A 21,594-nucleotide genomic window follows, 5' to 3' on the forward strand; every position below is an offset into this window, starting at 1 on the left:
TGCCTTAATGTCTTTGACGATCCATTTCTCCACTCAAGGGTTCTTTCCCAAAGTGCTTTATTGTGGTCCTCACATCTCCCCCATTTTTCCTTATTTCTTTTTATAGAAAACTAATAGGGGCAAGTTCTTTATGGTGTCACAAGATATGGGGTTCTAAGCTTTGGGTAACACAGGGATTGTTGTTCACAGGATCCAAAGGTACCTTCTTGATGGTGGTCCAATGCTGTGCGCATCCCCCTATATATTATCCTCCATTATTAAGCAATGGATATGGTGAACCGACAAGAAAAATGGCTACCTCCTAGTGCATCTATCAAAACCCAGTTTGATATGTAGATCCAATCGCAAGGGTCCCCAAGGGGAGGAGTGTGTGTGTGTAGGATTAAGGGTTTAGGGTATACGATTTAAGTTTTACGAGTTAGCTTTTAGGGTTGAGATATAGGGGTGTGTGTGTAGGATTAAGGGTTTAGGGTATACATTTTAAGTTTTACAGGTTAGGTTTTAGGGTTAAGCTATAGGATTTATGGTTTATGATTTAGGTTTTAGGTTTTAGATTTTATAGAGTTTTAGGTATCGGGTTTAGGAAACAGAGTCTAGGATTTAGGCTTTATGGCATAGCTTTTAGGGTATAGGATGTAGGGTAATGGGTATATGATTTAGGCTTATGATTTAGATTTTAGGGTATGGATTTGGAGTTTAGGTTATAAAGTGTGGGATTTAGGGTTTATGATATAGGGTCTAGGGTTTACAATATAGGGTTTAGGGTTTAGGGTATAACGTTTAGAACATAGGGTTCATAGTATAAGATCTAGGATTTATGATTTAGGTTGTAGGAATCCTGATGACATCTTTTAAGTAAGTCTCATCTCTATCCCATGCGATAAAAACTTTGTTGAGTGTCTAACAGGGCATAACATCTCCAAGTATTTACATATCTTGACATTTATGCTCTTGCTCAACATGCGGGCTGAGAATCTTTGATACAATAATTGTCGCCTTATCTTTACCATATTCTTGTACGTGCCAAATGAAATTTGGATCACTATTATCTAATTAAAGCAAATGCAACTACTTCTCATTTGCAAATAAAATCACCTCCATTCCAAAAACAAACTCTATTGCCATCTCCTTTGGAAGCTTCCTTTGCAAGCTATGGCAACAACTATTAAAAACAATACTCTTGACTAAATAAATTTTTTTAATAATTAGAATTTGTTAATTAATTAATTCCATAATGATAGAGAATTATGAAAGCCTTCTTTAGGTTTTAGGGTATAGGGCTTAAGGATGTGTGTGTGTGTGTGTGTGTGTGTTTGTGTGTGTAGGATTAAGGGTTTAGAAAATAGGGTTTAGGGTATACGATGGGGTATAGGTTAGAAAGTGTCGGGTATAGGGTTGTGATATAGTGTTTAGGGTTTACAATATAGGGTTTAGGGTATAGCATATAGGGTTTAGGGTTTATGTTTTAGGGTATAAATTAGGGTTTAGGGCATAACGTTTAGAAAATAGGGTTCATAGTATACGATCTAGGATTTATTATTTAGGTTCTAGGGTATGGGTTTAGAGGTTATGGTTTAGCGCTTAGAGGTCATGGTTTAGCATTTAGAGTCTAGGGTTTAGGGTTTATGATTCAAGGTTTAGAGATTTAGTATTTAGAGTCTAGGATTGATGATCTAGGATTTAGGGTTTAGAATCTAAGACTTAGATATGGGGTCTAAGACTTAGGATTTGAGGTTTATGGTATAAGATATATTGCTTGGGTATACAGTTTAGGGTTTATGTTTAAGGTATAAGATGTAGGGTAATGGGTTTATGATTTAGATTTTAGGGTATGGAATTTGGAGTTTAGATTTTAGGGTATAGGGTCTAGGATTTAGGTATAGCTTTTAAGGCATAAGGATTAGGGTATAGGTTATAAAGTGTAGGATTTAGGGTTTATGATATAGGATCTAGGGTTTACAATATAGGGTTTAGGGTACAACATCGAGTCATAAAAAAGGATAACAAAATCATGCAAACAATAAGTCAACTCCATTTTTGGAAAAAAGCCCAAAAAATGTGCATTTTGTCAACATTAGAGGGACGAAATATACACTTCACGTCAAACATTTTTAAAAACTAGTACTTTTGTGAAAAAAGAATGCATAAAATATTACTGACATTTTACACCCAAAAATTTCTAGTATTGACAATTGAAAAAAGCGTTCTCTTCTTTAATTTGAAAAACATGACAAATTACAAAGACGAAGAAATCCTTCATTGAACTAAGACAGTCATTAGAGCTTTTGCTTTAAAATACCAATTGCTTTTTGTGCAAGTGCCCATATATTTTTAACTCAAATCCATATATAAGGATTTCTACATCTTATCATGTTGTTTATGTTAGATATCAATGCTCCACTCTCGTGTAACTACGCAGGAACCAGCTAACTCTACTTGTAAGCCCCCCATATGAGGAGAAGGCATTTGAGTAGCTCGGTTATCCGGTAGGTCCTGGTTTGGACACCAAATGAGGGCCATGTGTGGCCTGATGGCTGGACGGCTTCAGATAGAGTTGGCACACCGCCAACTAGGCTACATGCAAGTGCGGGAAGGCATCCCTTGACTGATCGCACTGAGGGTAGATGGAGCATTTCTCGGGACAGCCCACTCTCAGGTTGCGGGGCCCGTTTAGAGCCTCAGATGATCTCGAATGGCTCTGGGCCGAACGGAAACCGTAGGTGAGTTGCTCTATTTTGCGCACCGGTTCTATCGTATGGTTGGTGGCCTATTTCGAGACTGACCCCCAGTCGACCGTTTTGGGCAGACTGGGTCGGTCACCCAATTGAGCCTAACTGACTACGACTGGTGGTTATATAAGAGCAAGCCCGTGAAGCCCATTTCATCACTGGCTACAGCAACCCTGATTCCTTAGCATCCAGCCTCCGTCTTCAACTATTTCCAGCAGGCCATCGAAGCTTCTTTCACAGGAGCGCATGGTTGGGAGGCAGTGCCATCTATTGTATCACTTCTATAGTAATCAAATTTTTTATTCTCCATACTATCTTGTTTTCTCTCTTGCGTACGAGATCCTATTACCTGTTGAGCATCGATGTTGTATTATTTTCTTACATGGTATCAAAGCCTGGACTCTAGCAAGAAGATTTGGTAGTGTGTTTTTTGTTTACGAGCAAATTGTGAGAGATGGCCCAGCCCGCAAGACTGCGAATCCCACCGTTCGGCGAAAGTGGAAAGTTGGATGGCTCTAACTATCCACTCTGGAAGTTCAAGATGAAGACCATCCTAAACGCATACGAGCTTTGGGACACTGCTATTGGGGTGGGCGTGAGGCCAGTTGCGAGACCGGATCCAGCCAATGTAGGACAACAGATAGTACCAACTGCGGATGAGATTCTCGCATGGACAAGAAGAAATGCAGATGCGTTGTGTTCTATTGTCTGCAGTGTTAGTGATTCCGTCATGGCGTTAATTCAACATGTCACCACAGTGGAGGAGGCATGGACGGTCTTGCAAAATTAGTATGAGACCACGAATGAGACGCGAATTCATAATCTGGAGACTCAACTCACAAACGAGAAGTTATCTGAGTCTAAAGCGGTAGAGAAGTTCATCACCAGGGTGAAGAATCTGCGCGATCAAATGACTGCGATTGGCATCACCATCACCAGCGAGAATCTAGCACAAAGGTGCATACGGATTCTCCCACCAAAGTACGTACGACGGTCTTGTTACGACGCTGAATACGCAGAACAAAAATCCGCCCCTCGAGGAGATGCGTCAAAAGACGAGGACTGGAGAAGATTCGACATTTTGGACCGGATCAAAGAAAGGTAAGGATAAGGATTTGGTAACCCATCTTCTTCTGATGATAAAAAGAGAAAGAAGAAGATCAAGTGCTTCTATTGCAACAAGGCAGGGCACAAGCAGAATGAGTGCCGAAAGAAGATTGCAGATGAGAAGAATGGAGTAAAGAAAGAGTCATGCAACAGCACGCAGGCAATACTAGTAGAGCTGTTCATCGCAATTGAGGAGATTTGCACGGAGGCAGTTCATGTACCTGCAGATGAATCGTGGATCATTGACAGTGGTGCATCACACCACATGACCAGTCGGAAGGATCGGTATACCTCTCTACAACCGGTAGGGAATGACATCCTGGTAGTAGTCGGCAATGATCCAAAATGTCTAGCAAAAGGAAAATGTACGATTGCTCTCAAGTCAAATGGAGTTGTAAAACAGTTGTCCGATGTTCTTTATGTGCCAGATATTAAGAGGAACTTGTTGTCCGTTTTCGCGATCACGGATCGGGACCTCAAAGTTCAATTCGATAAGAATGGTGCATAGATTCAGGATCTTCAAGGGAAGGTCGTTGGCAAAGGTAGACGGCACAACAACATTTACAAACTCTCAACTTTCAGTGCTCGAGTGGATGTGAAGAACACTAAGCTGTGGTATGAGAGGTTTGGTCATCTAAACCTTAGTTCTTTGAAGGAAATGCATAAAACTGGAATGATTGCAGACCTACCAGAAATTTCAGATCTGCTCGATGTATGTGAAGCTTGCATGATGGGTAAGCAGCATCGGCATCCCTTTCCTAAAGAGGCCAGCAGGGCAAAGGGTCCTCTAGAGCTCGTTCACAAGGACCTCTACAGAAAGATGGAGATGAAAGCTTTGGGTGGTTCCTACTACTTCATGACGCTGATCGATGACTACAGTAGAAGGATATGGATATACTTCCTGAAGACTAAAGACGAGGCTTTTAGTAGGTTCAAGGAATGGCATATAATGGTCGAGAAAGAAACGGGGAGGAAGGTGAAGAAGTTGAGGTTAGACAGAGGTGGAGAGTTCACATCAACTGAATTCGAAAGTTAATGCAAAAGTCACGTAATCAAGAGGTAGAAACCCCCGCCACATCACAGCAAAATGGAGTAGCAGAATGCAAGATGCGCGTCATCTACGAAGTGGGCCGGAGTATGATGACAGGGAAAGATTTGCCAAAGACTTTCTGGGCTGAAGCATGTAACACTGCAGTTTACATCTTGAATCGTAGCTACACGAAGGCTGTGAACGGGATGACTCCACTGCAAGCCTTTTCTGGTAAGAAACCTTTACCTGCACATTTCAGAGTTTTTGGATGTGACTGTTTTGTGCATGTCCCTGATGCTACTAGGACCAAATGGGAACCGAAGAGCCGAAAGTGTATTTTCTTGGGCTACAGTGAAGAGGCGAAGGGTTACCATCTCTATAACCCTGTTACTAAGAAGGTAATTGTAAGTCGCGATGTGGTCTTCTCAGAATAGCCGCATCAATTGGAGGAGGATGCTTCCTTCCCAGATAACCAGGACTAGGATATCCATCCAGTACCGCCACCAGTAGCAGACCGAACTCCCCTAATGGTGCTTGGGAGGATTCAAGACAAAGAAGATGAAGAAGAGCTTGTAGAACCACAATGGCAACGACCATTCCCGAAGTGGGTAAAGTAGCTTTTAGACGACAAAGAACCTCTAGCCATTGAGGAGGAACCATCCGAACACCACTGGTCCAAGAGATTAGAGGAGCAAAGAAGGGCACAGGAACACTTGGTCAACTATGCTTTGATGATAGAAGTGATCCGTGCTGATGAACCCAAGTGTCTTGAAGAGGCACACGGCGATAATAGGTGGATGGAGGCTATGCAGTCGGAGTATGGCTCCATAATGAAGAACAACACTTGGGACCTTGTGGATTGACCACCAAAACGCAAGGTAATCGGAACCAAGTGGGTGTACAAGACCAAGTACAAGTCTGATGGAACGTTGGATAAGTACAAGGCTCGGCTCGTGGCAAAAGGATTTCACAGGTACATGGTTTTGATTATCAAGATACTTTTGCTCCCACAACTCGACTAACCACAATTCGCAGTGTTTTGGCTTTAGCTGCCCAGGGAAGCTGGCCCGTGTTTCAGATGGATGTGAAATCTGCCTTTCTAAATGGAGATCTCAAGGAGGAGGTATACGTGGAACAACCACCAGGTTTTGAGATCCCCGGTTCAGAAGGTAAAGTCTGCAAACTGAAGAAGGCACTTTACGGGCTGAAACAAGCCCCACGAGCATGGTACCACCAGCGAATTAATGCCTACTTTCTACAAAACGGGTTCAGGAGGAGCCCATCTGATGCAAATTTGTATATCTTCAAAGAAGGAGGCAGGTGTATGATCGTGGTCCTTTATGTGGACGACTTTGTCATAACAGGGAACCATGAAGAGAAGTTCTCTCGCAGACGAAGCATTTGCTAGGAAGAGAGTTTGAAATGACAGACCTTGGACTGATGCATTTCTATTTGGGGATTGAAGTTTGGCAGGAGCCGAAACAGATATTCATTTCATAGCTGAAGTATGCTGGAGAGATACTGAAGGCATTTGGCATGGCTGAGTGCAAGACAATTGGTACCCCTATGGAGGTTGATGCGAAGCTCTCAAATGAGGATTCATCACCATTGGTGGACGAAGCGCAGTACAGAAGGCTTGTGGGTAGCTTGATTTACCTGTGCAACACACGGTCGGACATCAGTTTTGTGACTGGTTTACTAAGCAGGTTTTCCAATAAGCCCCGGGAGAACCATTGGAGGGCAGGGATGCAGGTGTTAAAATACATCAAAGACACACTTGATTATGGCATCACCTATACCAAGGGCAACATCTTGACCGAATTCTATGACTCGGATTGGGCAGGAGACATGGATAGTAGGAGATCAGTGACAGGGTTCTATTTCTCACTTGGATCTGGAGTTGTGTCATGGGTTAGCAAGAAGCAACCCACAGTTGCTCTTTCTTCTACTGAGGCCGAGTACAAATCTGCATGCTTTGCTTCTTGCGAGGCAATGTGATTGAGGAGGATTTTGGGGGACATGGGTGTAGTGCAGAACAAGCCTACGCAGTTATCATGTGACAATCAGAGTTGCATGGCGATTGCAAAGAACCCAGTGTTCCACGCTCGCACAAAACACATTGAGATTCAATATCATTTTGTACGTGAGCTCATCATGGATGGAGAGGTCGACTTGGTGTACTATCCGACTACAGAGAATGCTGCAGACATCTTCACGAAGGCTCTTGGAAGAGACTTGCTGGAGAGGAATCTTCATCGACTTGGCATTGGGCCGAAAAAGTAAGTTCACTTGCGGGTGGACTTTGAGGAGGGGTGTTAGATATCAATGCTCCACTCTCGTGTAACTATGCGGGAACCTATAACTCTACTTATAAGCCCCCCATATGAGGAGAAGGCATTTGAGTAGCTCGGTTATCCAGTAGGTCCTAGTTTGGACACCAGATGAGGGCCATGTGTGGCCTGATGGCTGGACGGCTTCAGATAGAGTTGGCACATTGCCAACTAGGCTACATGCAAGTGCGAGAAGGCATCCCTTGACTGACCGCACTGAGGGTAGATGGAGCATTTCCTGGGTCAGACCACTCTTGGGTTGCGGGGCCTATTTGGAGCCTCAGATGATCCTCGATGGCTCTGGGCCGAACGGTAACCGTAGGTTTGTTGCTCTGTTTTGCACACTGGTTTTATTGTATGGTCGGTGGCCTATTTCGGGATCGACCCCCAGTCGACCGTTTTGGGTGGACTGGGTCGGTCACCCAATTGAGCCTAATCGACTATGACTGGTGGCTATATAAGAGCAAGCCCATGAAGCCCATTTCATCACTGGCTACAGCAACCCTGATTCCTTAGCATCCAGCCTCTGTCTTCAACTATTTCTAGCATGCCATCAAATCTTCTTTCACAGGAGCGCACGGTTGGTAGGCAGCGCCATCTATTGTATCAGTTCTACACTAATCAAATTTTTGATTCTCCATACTATCTTGTTTTCTCTCTTGCGTACAAGATCATGTTATCTATTGAGCATAGACGTATTATTTTCTTACAGTTTAAGCACCTCTAGATGATATGTTCCCTGAAGTCTGAATTGATTTCCACATAAGTAACAACATTGCCCTCATGGATAAGTACACATTTCTAGAATACTTACACATAGCATTCTATCCACAAATTGATAATTCGTAAAATGATGTTACTTTAAGATCTAATACAATTTGATGAAACACTTTTAATGCATTGTTTAACAAAACAACTTTTCTTTTTTATACACAATTGATAAAATGGTTGAACTTTAATATATTTTGACATTAATATGGGTAGGTATCTATGGAGTCCATGACCATAGAAGAGGTTTATTCAAAGCAAGCATGTGTCTAGATTTAGATAGAAGCCCAAGGACTCAAATGGTCAAATTGTAAATGATCTTGATTAGTACAATTTATCATTTACGATGTGTCGGTCTATTAGTTTGATTGAGAGCTCTAGCCTTTGTAAAAATATAGCTTTTAGTTTAAAAAGGCTAGATTTGGAAGCATGAGTATGCTAGCAATTGTCTTTTTGAAAAATTCATGAAGTTTTGGATTCTGGAATCCACTATGTTGACAAGCGTAAACATAATGATTTTTTTGTTTGAAAAAAAGAAAAGTTTTGTCAATAGAACAAAATTTTCATATGAAAAAATATGAATTTTTATCTATGAATGAACAAAAATATCATTCAAAAACTTCGTCACGTAAAACTTTCATCACTGAAAAACTTCCATCGGCGGAAATTTTTTTCCACCAACAGAAATTTCAATCCATCGACATATTTTTTCCCCTGAAATTTGGGATTTCGAAATCCCATTGGATTCTGGAATCCCAAAATTCATTAACGGAAGAAAATTCCGTTGGAAATTTTTCATCGATGAAAGTTTTACGTGAAGAAATGTGTTTCCTTGTACTAGAATGACATTTTCATTCATTCATGTTAGAAATTTTCCTTTTTTTGGGATGAAAATTTTATTTCATTTATGGAAATTTTTATCCGCTCAACTTTATCACAACAAAGTGGATTCTAGAATCTAGATTTACATCATTTTTAAAAAGGACAAATGTTTGCATCTTCACAATTTATATTTAGATCAAAATAAAGTAAACCACTAAATTGTACTACTCACAATCGTCTAAAATTTGACCGTTCAAATATTTGGTTTTCTTTCTACATCTGTCAAAAGGTAGATGCTTCATAACATGTTTCAACCTGATTGCCATAAGAAAGACATCAAACTAGAGATGAAGAAAGGGAAAAGGAGAAAATAGTAAGCTACATGGAGCATTAAAGGTGAAAAGTACTCCCACTGCTCCCAACGCAGTTAAGAAATAGATAGAAAAGTAATATAAACAGATGCATACACATTATGTCCTCCTTGAAGTATTGTGTCAACTCATTCAAATGCCTTGGATTCCAAAGCTCTCAATACTCCCTCATGGCTCAGTGTAAAGCCAGAGTAGTATATGTGTATGTGTCTACGTGCATGTGTGTAGCCCACCAAACCACAACCCACAGCAGGCTTATTCACACCTTCACACATGGAGGGCATCAGCACCCCTATGTGTAGGTGGGGACTATTGCCCTATTGTAGTAAAGTGAAATTGAGATCCTCATTTAATTTGTGCCATAGTTACCAGCCTTTGAGGTCCCAAAGGCTATAAAATCAGTTAGCAATGTACAGACCCAATACAGTTTGGAACCTCATTATATATCTACCTGATTTACCAGCCATTGAGGTTCCAATGAAAGAACTATATGTAGACAATGAATGTATGCCATATTGATATAACATCTGGAGGGGGGAACTAAAATCCATGGATACTCAAAGTGGTGTACAGAGTTTTTTTAGCTACCCATAGCAAGAAAAGTAATAGTAAAAGTAAGCCCTCTGCCATGACAATACCGATTATAAAACCAATTGAGCATGCTATAGTTAGGGTATTTGATGCCCTAGCCTACTCATAAACGTGTGTTTCATATTGCCATAGTACTACTAATGTCAACCACCCCAAGACAATGCATTCGTAATCAACAATTTCCCATGAAATGGATAAGGATTCTCATATGCACAACATCCATTATCCAAAGTATTCAATATCCAATAAATCAAACAAGCTCCAATGGTAAGTGGACCCCAATCCAAAGCAATACATTCATGCTAATAATTTAGTACATCACATAGAAATGCACAACAAAACAATTATTGAGTAATTGTGTTCCAGTCATAAGTGTTGGAAAAAGCATTCCAATTTCATTTGGTGTCTTGCAAGCATTAAAGTAAGCTGACACATCTAGCACCATCATAATACGATGACTGTTGGTGCATTTCATCCCATATTATTGTGAAAGACAGGCTTCTATGCCAACTTACAATTGTTATCCATGTCACCAATATAAACAAAACCACAAATGAGACATACAGGGATCAACTTTGCCATCAGAGTTTCAAGTAAACTACTTATAGTCTATAGAAAGTAAGTATGACTTCTCAAATCACAAGTATAGTAGAAATTAGAAAGAGTAGTTTAAGACCCAGTGTAGTATTCCACTTTTGCATAAACAATCAACTTACACTCTAAAAGGGCAAGAAAGTTAGATATCCATCTGTCCATCCCAAGACATTAGTGAGCGCTAGGGATGCTAAAATGATCTGCAATGGCGTGGAAATTTCCCGTAGCATGGTGTTTTCATGTGTGAAATCCTAGTTCAATCGAGGTCCAGGTTGGGTTCCAAATGGATGAGTTATGGAGCTTTAAAGTTAGGGGGAATTTAGGGACCCTTTGGTCTTTAGGTCTTAGTGTGAATGGACCTTAAGTTTGAACTAGGAGTTGATGTACTGAGTTAGAGAAACTATTGGTTAGTTTAACTAAGGAGTTGGTTAGAGTAACTATTGGTTAGAGGAACTAAGGAGTTGATGTGACTACAAATCAAGGTTAATTTAACCTACGTGTAGTTAGCTAGACTTAAGTCCAGTTAATTAAACCTACTTCTAGTAAACCTAACTTCACCTAGTCTAACACAAACCTAACTAAGGTTAGTTTAACCTAACCCTAACAAATGAACCTAACAGCAGCAGTTAAACTAACCTAACCTAACTAAACTATGTTAGAAGTCAGGTAAGGATAAGGACCTCTCTTTTTTTTTTTTTGAGGGGGGCGATGGGAGGAGTTGGATTTCTGTAGGAGGAAGGGGGGGGTTTTGATTGAGGGGGGGAAGTGGAGATGGAGGGGGGTTGGAGATGGAGACAGAGGGTGTCACAGGGGGAGCCGGTGGTGGTAGAGGAGGGCGCGGGTGGTTGGAATCAGGCCATTGGCATGGAGGGTGCGGCTAGCGGAGTGCTGGCATAGTAGGTAGTGTGGCTGATGTAGCAGAGCAGAGCTGCCGCAGGCGAGCTAGGCACGAGAGGCGTGGCGGGGCATGGGACGAGGGATGCCACCGCTACAAGCAAACTGTCCCACCACAGGTGGCCGGTCTGTAGGGCCTACGGGCCCTTAGAGCCCTTAGGGGGGTGAGAGGGAGGTTGGGTGGGGGGGGGGGGTGGAAAGGGGGGGGGGGGGGGGTTGGGGAGGGACGGGGTGGTGGTGGTGGTGGAAACTTGATAGACAAAAAACTTTGACGAAAATTCAAGGGGAGCAGGAGATGGTCACCTGCAATGCTCTCCCCAAGTCTTTCTCAATGTAACAGGATTGTTGAGGGTGAATGGACTGTGGGTGGATGGCTAGGTTATCGCTGCTGCGAGAAGGGCTCGAAATAACTCACCGTGTGAGTATGTGAGTAGGGTGGTGGTCGATGGAGAGGGAGGAGGGTCTTGTGTAGGGCTTGGAATGGGGAAGAGGATGGAGGCTAGATGTGGAAGAAGAAGAAGAATGAGGGGGTGGAATGGGTTTTTATAAGAATGGGTTTAGGGTTAGGGTTAAACCCTAAACTCTTCCTGGGCCATAACTTTTTATGGTTAGCTCGGATCGCTCTTTTGTAAAAAGGTAAAATGTTCAAAATTATGAGATCTATGCATTGGTGTCCATTACATAGCTTGGTTTTTTCTTCAAGTGGATTATTTTTGAGAGTGCTCTCAACGGAAGCAAGAACGGAAGAAGGAGAGAGAGAGACAGAGAGCCAGACAAGTTTGGTGGGTGCAAAACCACCCTAATCTTCTTTTTCATTCATTTATATATGTGTTTGAGTATTGTACATAACTGGGGTTAAGACGCAGTGACCTTTAACCCCACAACCTCCCACTTAAAGGACAATGTGCCTTTAAGGGAGAACAACCAGTGAGCATTCTATCCAATGCCCATCAATACACGACAATACTCAAACCGCTGACTAGGTAGACTCTTCGTCAGCATATCTGCAGGGTTATCATCTGTATGAACCTTGACAAGCTCTATGTGCTTGTCCTCAAGTACCTCCCTGATGAAATGGTACCTGACCTCAATGTGTTTGGTCTTTCCATGAAAGACCGGATTCCGTGCTAGCTGAATAGCACTCATGGAATCACTATGCAATGTCGGTATACCTGTATGAATCCCCAAATCTCCCACTAGCCGATCAAGCCATATAGCCTCCTTGCAACCCTCTATGGCTGCAACATACTCAACCTATGTGGTAGACAAAGCAACGCACTTCTGTGCGCGAGACATCCACGACACTGCACCACCTGCAAAGGTGAACACATAACCAGAAGTGGATCTCCTACTATCCACATGCCCTGCATAGTCTGAATCTGTGTACCCAAGTACACGCATGTCTCCTTTACCAAAGCAAATGCACATCTCTTTGGTACCCTTCATGTACCTCATGATGCACTTAACTGCCTCCCAATGCCTCTTTCTTGGATTAGCCATATACCGGCTAACAACTCCCATTGCAAATGCAATGTCTGGTCTAGTAGCTATCATAGCATACATAAGACTCCCAACTGCTGATGCATAAGGAACCTTGGCCATCATGGCCCTTGCCTCATCTGATTTGGGACTATCTGTATGACTCAGTTTCACATATGGAGGCAATGGAGTACTCACTGCCTTCCCCCCCTCCATATTGAAACGCTGTAATACTTTTGTAACATACTCTTTTTGTGAAAGCCAAAGGAGTTTCCTACTCCGATCACGCGTGATGCGCATACCAAGAATATGACCTGCAAGTCCCAAATCCTTCATATCAAAGGCCTCATGCAACCTTTAATGCATCTAGCTCATAAGTATTCTTGCTAGCCAATAGCATATCATCCACATATAGTGCCAAGATTATCAGGCTATTATCCTTAGCCCTTTTAGTGTAGAGGCAGTGATCAATTTCACTCCTTCTAAAACCCTGGGACCGAATGAAAGCATCAAACTTCTGATACCATTCTCTAGGTGCTTGCTTAAGACCATAGAGACTCTTCTTCAGCTTGCAAACTAAATGCTCTTTGCCCTTTTCTTCAAAGCCTTCCGGCTGAACCATGTAAATTTCCTCATGCAAATCCCCATGCAAGAAAGCTGTCTTGACATCCATTTGCATAAGCTCCATATCCTCTGATGCCACTAGTCCAAGCATGCATCTAAGTGTGGTCATCTTCACAACCAGAGAGAATATCTCATCAAAGTCCACACCCTTCTCTTGCTTGAACCCTTTAGCAACCAAACAGGCCTTGTACCTAGGCACATCATCACCTGTGACCTTCATTTTGTAGACCCATTTACATGGCAATGCTTTCTTTCCATGTGGCAAAGAAACCAAGTCCCAAGTCTTATTCTTCATAAGTGAACTCATCTCTGATTGCATAGCATACTCCCACTTGCGTTGATCCTCACGCATCATAGCCTCTCTGTAGCAAGAAGGCTCCCCGCAATCAGTAAGCATCACATAGTCTACCCCTGGAACAAACCTATCAGGCAGTCTAGACACTCTAGATGATCTTCTCAAGGGCATTTCAGCTTGCTATCCCACTTGCATATCAGCCACATTTGGCTCATCATTTCCACCAATAGATGATCCATCATCTACCCTTGATTGTATACCTGTGGGAGTACTTGGTGGCACCATTTCTTGCACATTTGGTGCATGGACAGCTTGCTGTCTATCAACATATGCAGGTGGATTCACATCCTGGAAAGTGATTCTCCTCATTTCCACATCCCTCATGGGTGCCTTATGCATCTTCTTCTCATTGAAGACCACATCATGGCTGCGTATGATCTTCTTTGCTTCTGGATCCCAGAGACGATAGCCCATCTCTCCACTTTCACCATAACCCAGAAAGATGCATTTCCTAGACTTAGGATCTAGCTTCTTTCGAAGCTCTTTTGGCACATGTGCATATGCCTCACACCCAAATATATGCCAATGAGAGTAAGAGGGCTTCTTGCCACTCCATGCCTCTTCAGGAATACCACCATCCAAACTCTTACTAGGTGATCTATTGATCACATGCACTGCAGTCTTCATTGCCTCAGCCCAAAAACCACCAGAAAGACTTGCATTGGAAAGCATGCATTGCAACCTTTCTTGAATGGTACGGTTCATCTTTTCTGCAACTGGATTTTGCTCTGGAGTACGAGGGGATGTGAGCTCCCTCTTAATCCCACGTGTATCACAGAAATGCTGAAAGTCATGAGAGAGATACTCTCCACCATTGTCAGTCTGTAGGCATTTAAGCATTCTACCTAACTGATTCTCAACCAAGGCTAGCCATTTCTGAAATACCTGGAACACATCACTCTTCCGAGCTATAGCATAAGCCCACACTTTCCTAGTTGCATCATCAATGAATGTCACATAGTATTCAGCCCCGCATAATGACTGTGTAGGCATGGGACCACATACGTCTGAATGCACCAAATCAAGCATTTCAAACTCTTTCTTTCCCCTTCTTTTATGGGCTGATTTAGTCTGCTTCCCATAGAGACAGTGCTCACAAAATTCAAAATAAGAGAAACTCAAATGCGGTACATAACCCAAATGGCATAAGAGTTTCATTCCATTCTGGCTCATGTGCCCCAACCTGCAATGCCACAAAGAAGTGCTTGGCTGCTCGGTTATTGCAACAACATGATCAAATACCCCTGATACATGTAAGGGATACAAAGTCCCACACTTGGCACCCCTAGCCAAAAGCATAGAGCCCTTCTGAATTTTCCAACTCTGAAAGCCAAAAGTGGTGTGAAAACCAGCATCATCTAGCTGACCCACTGAAATAAGACTCTTGGTCAGCTTAGGCACATGTCTCACATGTTTCAAAACAAATGCAGACCCATTTGCAAAAGAAAACTTTATGTCACCTGCTCCCACTATGTCACATGCATAGTCATTTCCAAGATGCACACAACCTGTCTTTCCACTATCATAAGTGGAGAACCATTCCCTATGGGGAGTAACATGGAATTAAGCACCAGAATCCAAAATCCAATCCTGGGAATATGCATCATCTGAAGTGGTAAGCAACTCTGCAGATAAACTAGACATGAAGAGAATGTCATTGTCACCATCATGTGTGACTGCATTGATCTCCTCGATCTTCACTTTTCCTTTGTCCTCCCTTGGACTCTCTTCCTTTTGATTTGCACCCCAATTTGCATTCTTTTTCTTATCCTTTTGCTCTCTTTTCAGCTTGTAGTAGTCCTTTTTCATATGGCCCTTCTTGCCACAATGGTAACACTCAATGTTCCGTGCCTTGGATTTGCTACGAGACTTCCCTCTTTCTTGGGACTTCCCCCTGAACTATGATCTGCCCCTTTGCACATTTAAGGCTGCATCCTGCTTGTTGCCATCCATAGACTTTCGTCTAATCTCCTCGGCCAACAAGCTACCCACAACATCATCAAATTTCAGTACTCCACCAGGTGCAGAGTTACTGACAGCTGTACGGAAGGTATCCCATGAGGATGGCAATGAACACAAGAGAAATATTGCCTTAGTCTCCGCATTAAAATTCATTTTCTGAGCCTGAAGCTGGCTGAAAATAATATTGAATTCATTCAAATGAGAAGCAATGGAGACCCCTTCCTTCATCTGCAGCTCAAACAACCTCTTCATGAGGTAAACTTTATTAGAGGCAGTTTCCTTCTCATAAGTGGCACACAGTTTCTTCCACAAATCTTCCGTAGTCTGCTCATTTACTACTGTGAAATAAACTAACTCTGCAAGATGAAGTCTAATAGTAGACTTTGCTAATGCATCCAACTCATTCCAATCATCCTCAGACATATCCGCAGGCTTAGCTTCAATACCTGCCAAGGGTTTAATCTGCTTCTTTTGAATAAGCACATCTCTTATTTGTTCTTTCCACAAAGAAAAGTTTGTCCCATCAAACTTTTTAATGCTGAAAAACTCCTTTTCAGACATGGAAGAGGATGCCATGATACAAATGAAACAAAATCCCAAATGCTAGTGCCTGCAAGAGAAAATCACACCAGATACCAGGTGCACCCAAATGTGTATGCCACAATAGTGTGAAATATCACCAAAACTCAAAGCTCAAAGCATCAAAAGATGCATCTGACTCATGTGCATATACTATGCATCCATATGAGCAAATCTGGCCCAAAAGAAAATGCCAATAAGTGCCAAATGACTCAAGCATAAACACTGTCCACTGGCATATGCATCAATAATGTCTCATCCAAGAGAGCATAGCACTATCAGTGCATCACCTGCAATGTTTCAAAGCTGTCCCTCAGCATAAAATAGCATCCATGTGCAAAGCGTCCATAAAAAATAGCATCCCACAAGGCAATTTGGGCCTATCAGTGCATCCAATAAGGACCGCAATGCATCTAAATCATCCACTGCAACCCAATGCACACCACGAATGAGCGTACACTACTCAAACTGCAACCAGAGTGATCTGCATAAGGTATGCTCAAGAAATCATAGTCCCACGGTAATGAGCGCTACTGAAAATAGAACCTGAGATGCACCATTGCATAATCGGACTCAGCAAGAAAATCTGCAAATATCTCTCTTCTGCCAGAACTCCAAAATCCCAACCGATGAGTGAGAAATGGGAGTCAACACTTATCCACTGCCATGTGGCATAAATCTAAGGTTTCAAAACCTTAGTATGAAAAATGCATAACAGAGAGACGAAATCAAATACACAGAGATTTATAACTCTGAAAATACTCACCGAATCATGCAAGAACTGATACGTAGGGGTTTTTGGGCGTCCGGAACGCAATGGGACAAACGGTTTTGGAAACCGTGGTCTCAATCACTGGGTCCAACACACGGACTGAAAAACGTTTTTGGAAACAGAGCTGTTTGTAAACTCCACCGGAGTGTGAATGATGAGCAACATAGAAGTTTTAGGACCTCTTGAGTCCACCGGAACTGACAGATCTGCAAATGGTTGCTCCAAACTTGAGTTCCAACACCCGGGCAAAAAACGCAGAAACTGACACAGTGAGTCACAAATCCAATGAAATGATCCCGGATTCAAGAATAAAGGTGTTTCCAGGCTCCTGAAGTAATGTGGACACCAAAAGCAAGCAATAGTTGCCTCTACAAGTCAATACGGAGTCTCTGTCATCGAACGGAACAGGGAAAAGCTCAAAAAACGACTTTTTCTTTGAAAGCTCTTAACAGGCTCTCAAAACCACTTCGCAAAACCAAAGTGACTTTTCCAAAGGTTCCTCCAAGGTCTCTGCATACTCGGATGCAAGTAAAGTCACCCACAAAGCTTCCCACAGAGCTTCTCCTTCCTCCCACAGAGCTGCTGAGCTTCAAAGCATTCACGCACGCTCATCTAGATCACCCGGGCTCTGATACCAGTTGAGAGTGCTTTCAACGGAAGCAAGAACGGAAGAAGGAGAGAGAGAGACAGAGAGCCAGACAAGTTTGGTGGGTGCAGAACCACCCTAATCTTCTTTTTCATTCATTTATATATGTGTTTGAGTATTGTACATAACTGGGGTTAAGACACAGTGACCTTTAACCCCACAATTTTTAAGAAATAAAGAAATTTTATTAAGGTAGTAACCCAAGGTTGAGATGCTTGGGGTTGATATGTTTGTTGGCTAGAGTTGGAATTTTTTTTTACTCTCCTTGCCCTTGAGTGCTATGTTCATGAAAGTTCATGGTAGTTTTTTTAAAACATATACTTGCATATGTTTACTTGTTACTTGAGATGCTAGTCTCCCTGAACCAGGCTGTACTACATCTATCCAACAAATGGACCCAGACAATTTCAGGGGCCCCGATTCCCATGACCCACTGGCTCAAGCCTTCACGTAAGTGCAGCAATCACAACCCAAGAAAAAGTAGTGCGAAGTGGCGACGTAGATACCTTGAAAATCTTAACGACACTCCAAGCTTGGCATGTAGCTCCTGTGGAAGTAGTGTGAAGTGGCGACGTAGATACCTTGACGACACTCCAAGCTTTGCATGTAGCTCTTGTGGTTGCTTGACCTTCAAGTCAAAGCTGCGGTCAAACACACTAGGCATTGCAATGGAGGAAGGCAATAATGTGGCCTCCATGGCCATGGAAGCAGTCAACAAACTAATTTGTGCACTATGCTATGGGCAGATCAGGCAAAACAAAATGCCCAAATATGCAAAAACAAATATGCAGATGTCGGTTCCATGACCCAATACTGCTACCCTAAATAAATTCGAGCAACGCCTCATTTCAATACATATTCCATTTGCACAAATCAAGCAGCTTACGTATGAGGGGCCACCTTCATGGCAGTGTCGTCAACGTGTTTACATATGTGGACAGGGCCCAACGAGTCCTCCCTCGATTTATGTCCGATACTACAACAGCCACCGTTGCTATCAAGCAACGCATGGAGTATGCATACAACTACGTCACTGGATTAGTTCGACCGACATTGACAATGCGTGCATTTTGCGAAATGCTAGATACACCCCTTTAATTAGAAAACAAAGTGCAAGTTAATAGAACTTGGTTGCAGCATATCCATGACCTTCGGTCTGCTCATAAGACACCACCGAGGTGGCACCGAATGAGGAAGCTAGCCACATGTAGAATGAGGATGCAATAGACACTCTTATACATGGCATTTACACGTCCCAGCAAGTTATTGACTATGAGAGCAAGCCCATTATAATTGCCCCTTCTGAGGGCTACTACCCAACTAGGACTATTCAAAGGCGAGCACTGCGAAGAGTTTGATCTCCCATCACTATTTTTCGGATGCTCGAGAGCATACAACACAAGCAGTAGAGCAAGTTACCATGACATAGTCAAGTGGGAGCTTCGCAATGAGGATAGGCATTTCATGCTCTCTATTGAGAACCTGTTCTTCAAAACAGTGAAAGTGCTAGTGCGCCAAGTTCTTTCATCCACATGGGTCTGCTTGAGAAAGGCACAACTGCAAGGGAAGAGTATTGATGCAAGAACAACAATGCCAGATACAAACATTGAGAGGTTGTTGCAATCCAGGATTGGGGTTTCTGAGACTTTGTTTGTCTGAGGACATCACCGGACTACAAGCACCACTTGAAAAGAAACCTGTTCGCCATGGTGAGGTAGCTTGGGCCACCAACACTATTTGTTACGCTGTTTGTGGTTGAGAAACGGTGGGAGCCACTGGTTCGGTGCCTCCAAGACTTGGCATCCATGAACCACATGGGGAGCAACACGAATGAGCCCAGCATCAACTTGCAGGAGCTTGTCAGGGCCGACCCTGTCACAACAGCCCAGTACTACGTGCATCACTTCACAGCATTGAAGAATCTACTCCGACAAGATGAAACCATTTTGGGTCTCATGATCGATTTCTTCTTCGTAACAGAGTTTCGGAACAGAGGCAGCTAGCACGATCACGGCCTGATTTGGTTGGACGATGCTCCAACCCCCAGATGTAGTACTGATGAGTGCATCACAAACTTCATCGACAAGCACATTACAACAAATAGCACCAAACTAGACATTGAACAATAAAAAATGCAAACACACCGTCATCGGCAAACATGTAGAAAGAGAAAGAGAGACTGCAGGTTTGGGTTCCAAGGCCACCTATGCGAAACACCAAAATACTAAGGCCTTTGCCCAAGGAGATGGACATGGACTAGCACAACGCAAACTTCCAAGGCATTAAAAAGCAACTGCATGACAAAACATTTGAACCTTCCACAATGGATGCCTTCATCCAAGCAATACCAATAATAGACTCGGTATTAGCAATTAGGAGCAGCCTCTCTAAAGCAAAGGTCTTTATGACGAGAGAGCCAAAGGACATCTACACAAACAACTTCAATCCAGGGTTGACAAAGCTCTGGGGTGCAAACACAGATGTCCAATTCATCCTCAACCCACACGGTGTGGCAACGTACTACACATCCTACATGACAAAGATCGACAAGGAGACAAACGTAGCAGTCAAAATGGCATTGGAGCAGAGTGTTAGGCAAAACGTTCTAGTAGACGAGCGTGTACGAAAAGTTGGAAATGCAATTCTAAACACTCAACACATCAGTGCCCAGCAAGTCATTTACCTGTGCCTATCCTTGCCCTTAACAACCACTACAAGGGAGTTCATGTACATAAACACAAACCCAATCAAAGAGAGGACACTTTTACTCAAGCACCGCACACAACTAAAATTACTATACCCAGAAAGCACTGACATCTTCTTTGATAACATTATCATGAAGTACACAAAAAGATCGCCACTCCTGCATGGCGTGTGCTTGGCCAGCTTCCCAAGCAAGTACACAATTGCAAAGGAAGCACCAAAAAAAGAAAAAGAGATAGGATAATACGTTTCAATAATTACAAGAAGCAAAAAGACCCAAAAAACCATTACAAGGAGCTATGCCTATTATACCTGCCGTTCCAAGAAGACGGCACCACCTGCAAGGTGCAACACAAACATGGAAAGACATGTATCAGGAGCACCAACAAGTAATTGATTCAAACCGATCGGCCTTCCATATCCTACCCATTGCCACGGCGGCAGCGAGTGCAAGTAACGCGCCTTCCTCTAATGACAAGGCAGCCCCCTGCTATCTAGTGACAAATACGATTTCGGTGTAGACATGGGTCACAACAAAGCGGCAAAGAACAACGACAAGCTCTAGCAATGCGGCAAAAACCGATCGCTATGGACGTGGACAACCAAATGCTTAAACAAATGAACGTGGAACAACGAAACATTTTAGATGACATCATGCTTTAAAAAAGAACACACCCAGAAGAACAAATTCACTTGTTCATTTCAGGGAACGCAAGGGTTGGCAAGACATACATTTCATTGGCAATAGCAGAGGCTTTGCGTCACCATTACTCACACAAAACCACTACAGATATAGATTTTGGCAAAAGTGCTACTATAACAAGCACGTACACATGCTTATAAGCAGAAAAACTGCAAGCTTTGTCCACACAGTACAACGACATCAAGGCTATATTGGTGGATGAGATATCTTTAGTAGGAATCAACACATTCCTTGCAGCAGCGGACATGCGAATGAGAGAAATAAAGCACAACCACGACAAACCTTTTGGGGGCATAGATATAATCCTCTGTGGCGACCTTTGCCAAGCAAGCCCAGTGAAAAACTCATGGATCTTCGATGAGAGAGCAACAACTACATCCATGTTTGGCTCGGTCTGGAGAAACCATATAAAATATTATGAGCTACATGAGCCAATGTGGCAAGAAAACATCGGATTTCTGGACGTTCTCAATAGAATAAGGACAACCACCCAAACAATCGACGATATCCATAACTTGAATAACAACCACTTCCA

This window comes from Dipteris shenzhenensis, chromosome 17 (assembly GCF_047967505.1).
Source record: "Dipteris shenzhenensis isolate YYH24624 ecotype China chromosome 17, Dip_SZ_1.0, whole genome shotgun sequence".
NCBI classification, from domain to species: domain Eukaryota; kingdom Viridiplantae; phylum Streptophyta; class Polypodiopsida; order Gleicheniales; family Dipteridaceae; genus Dipteris; species Dipteris shenzhenensis.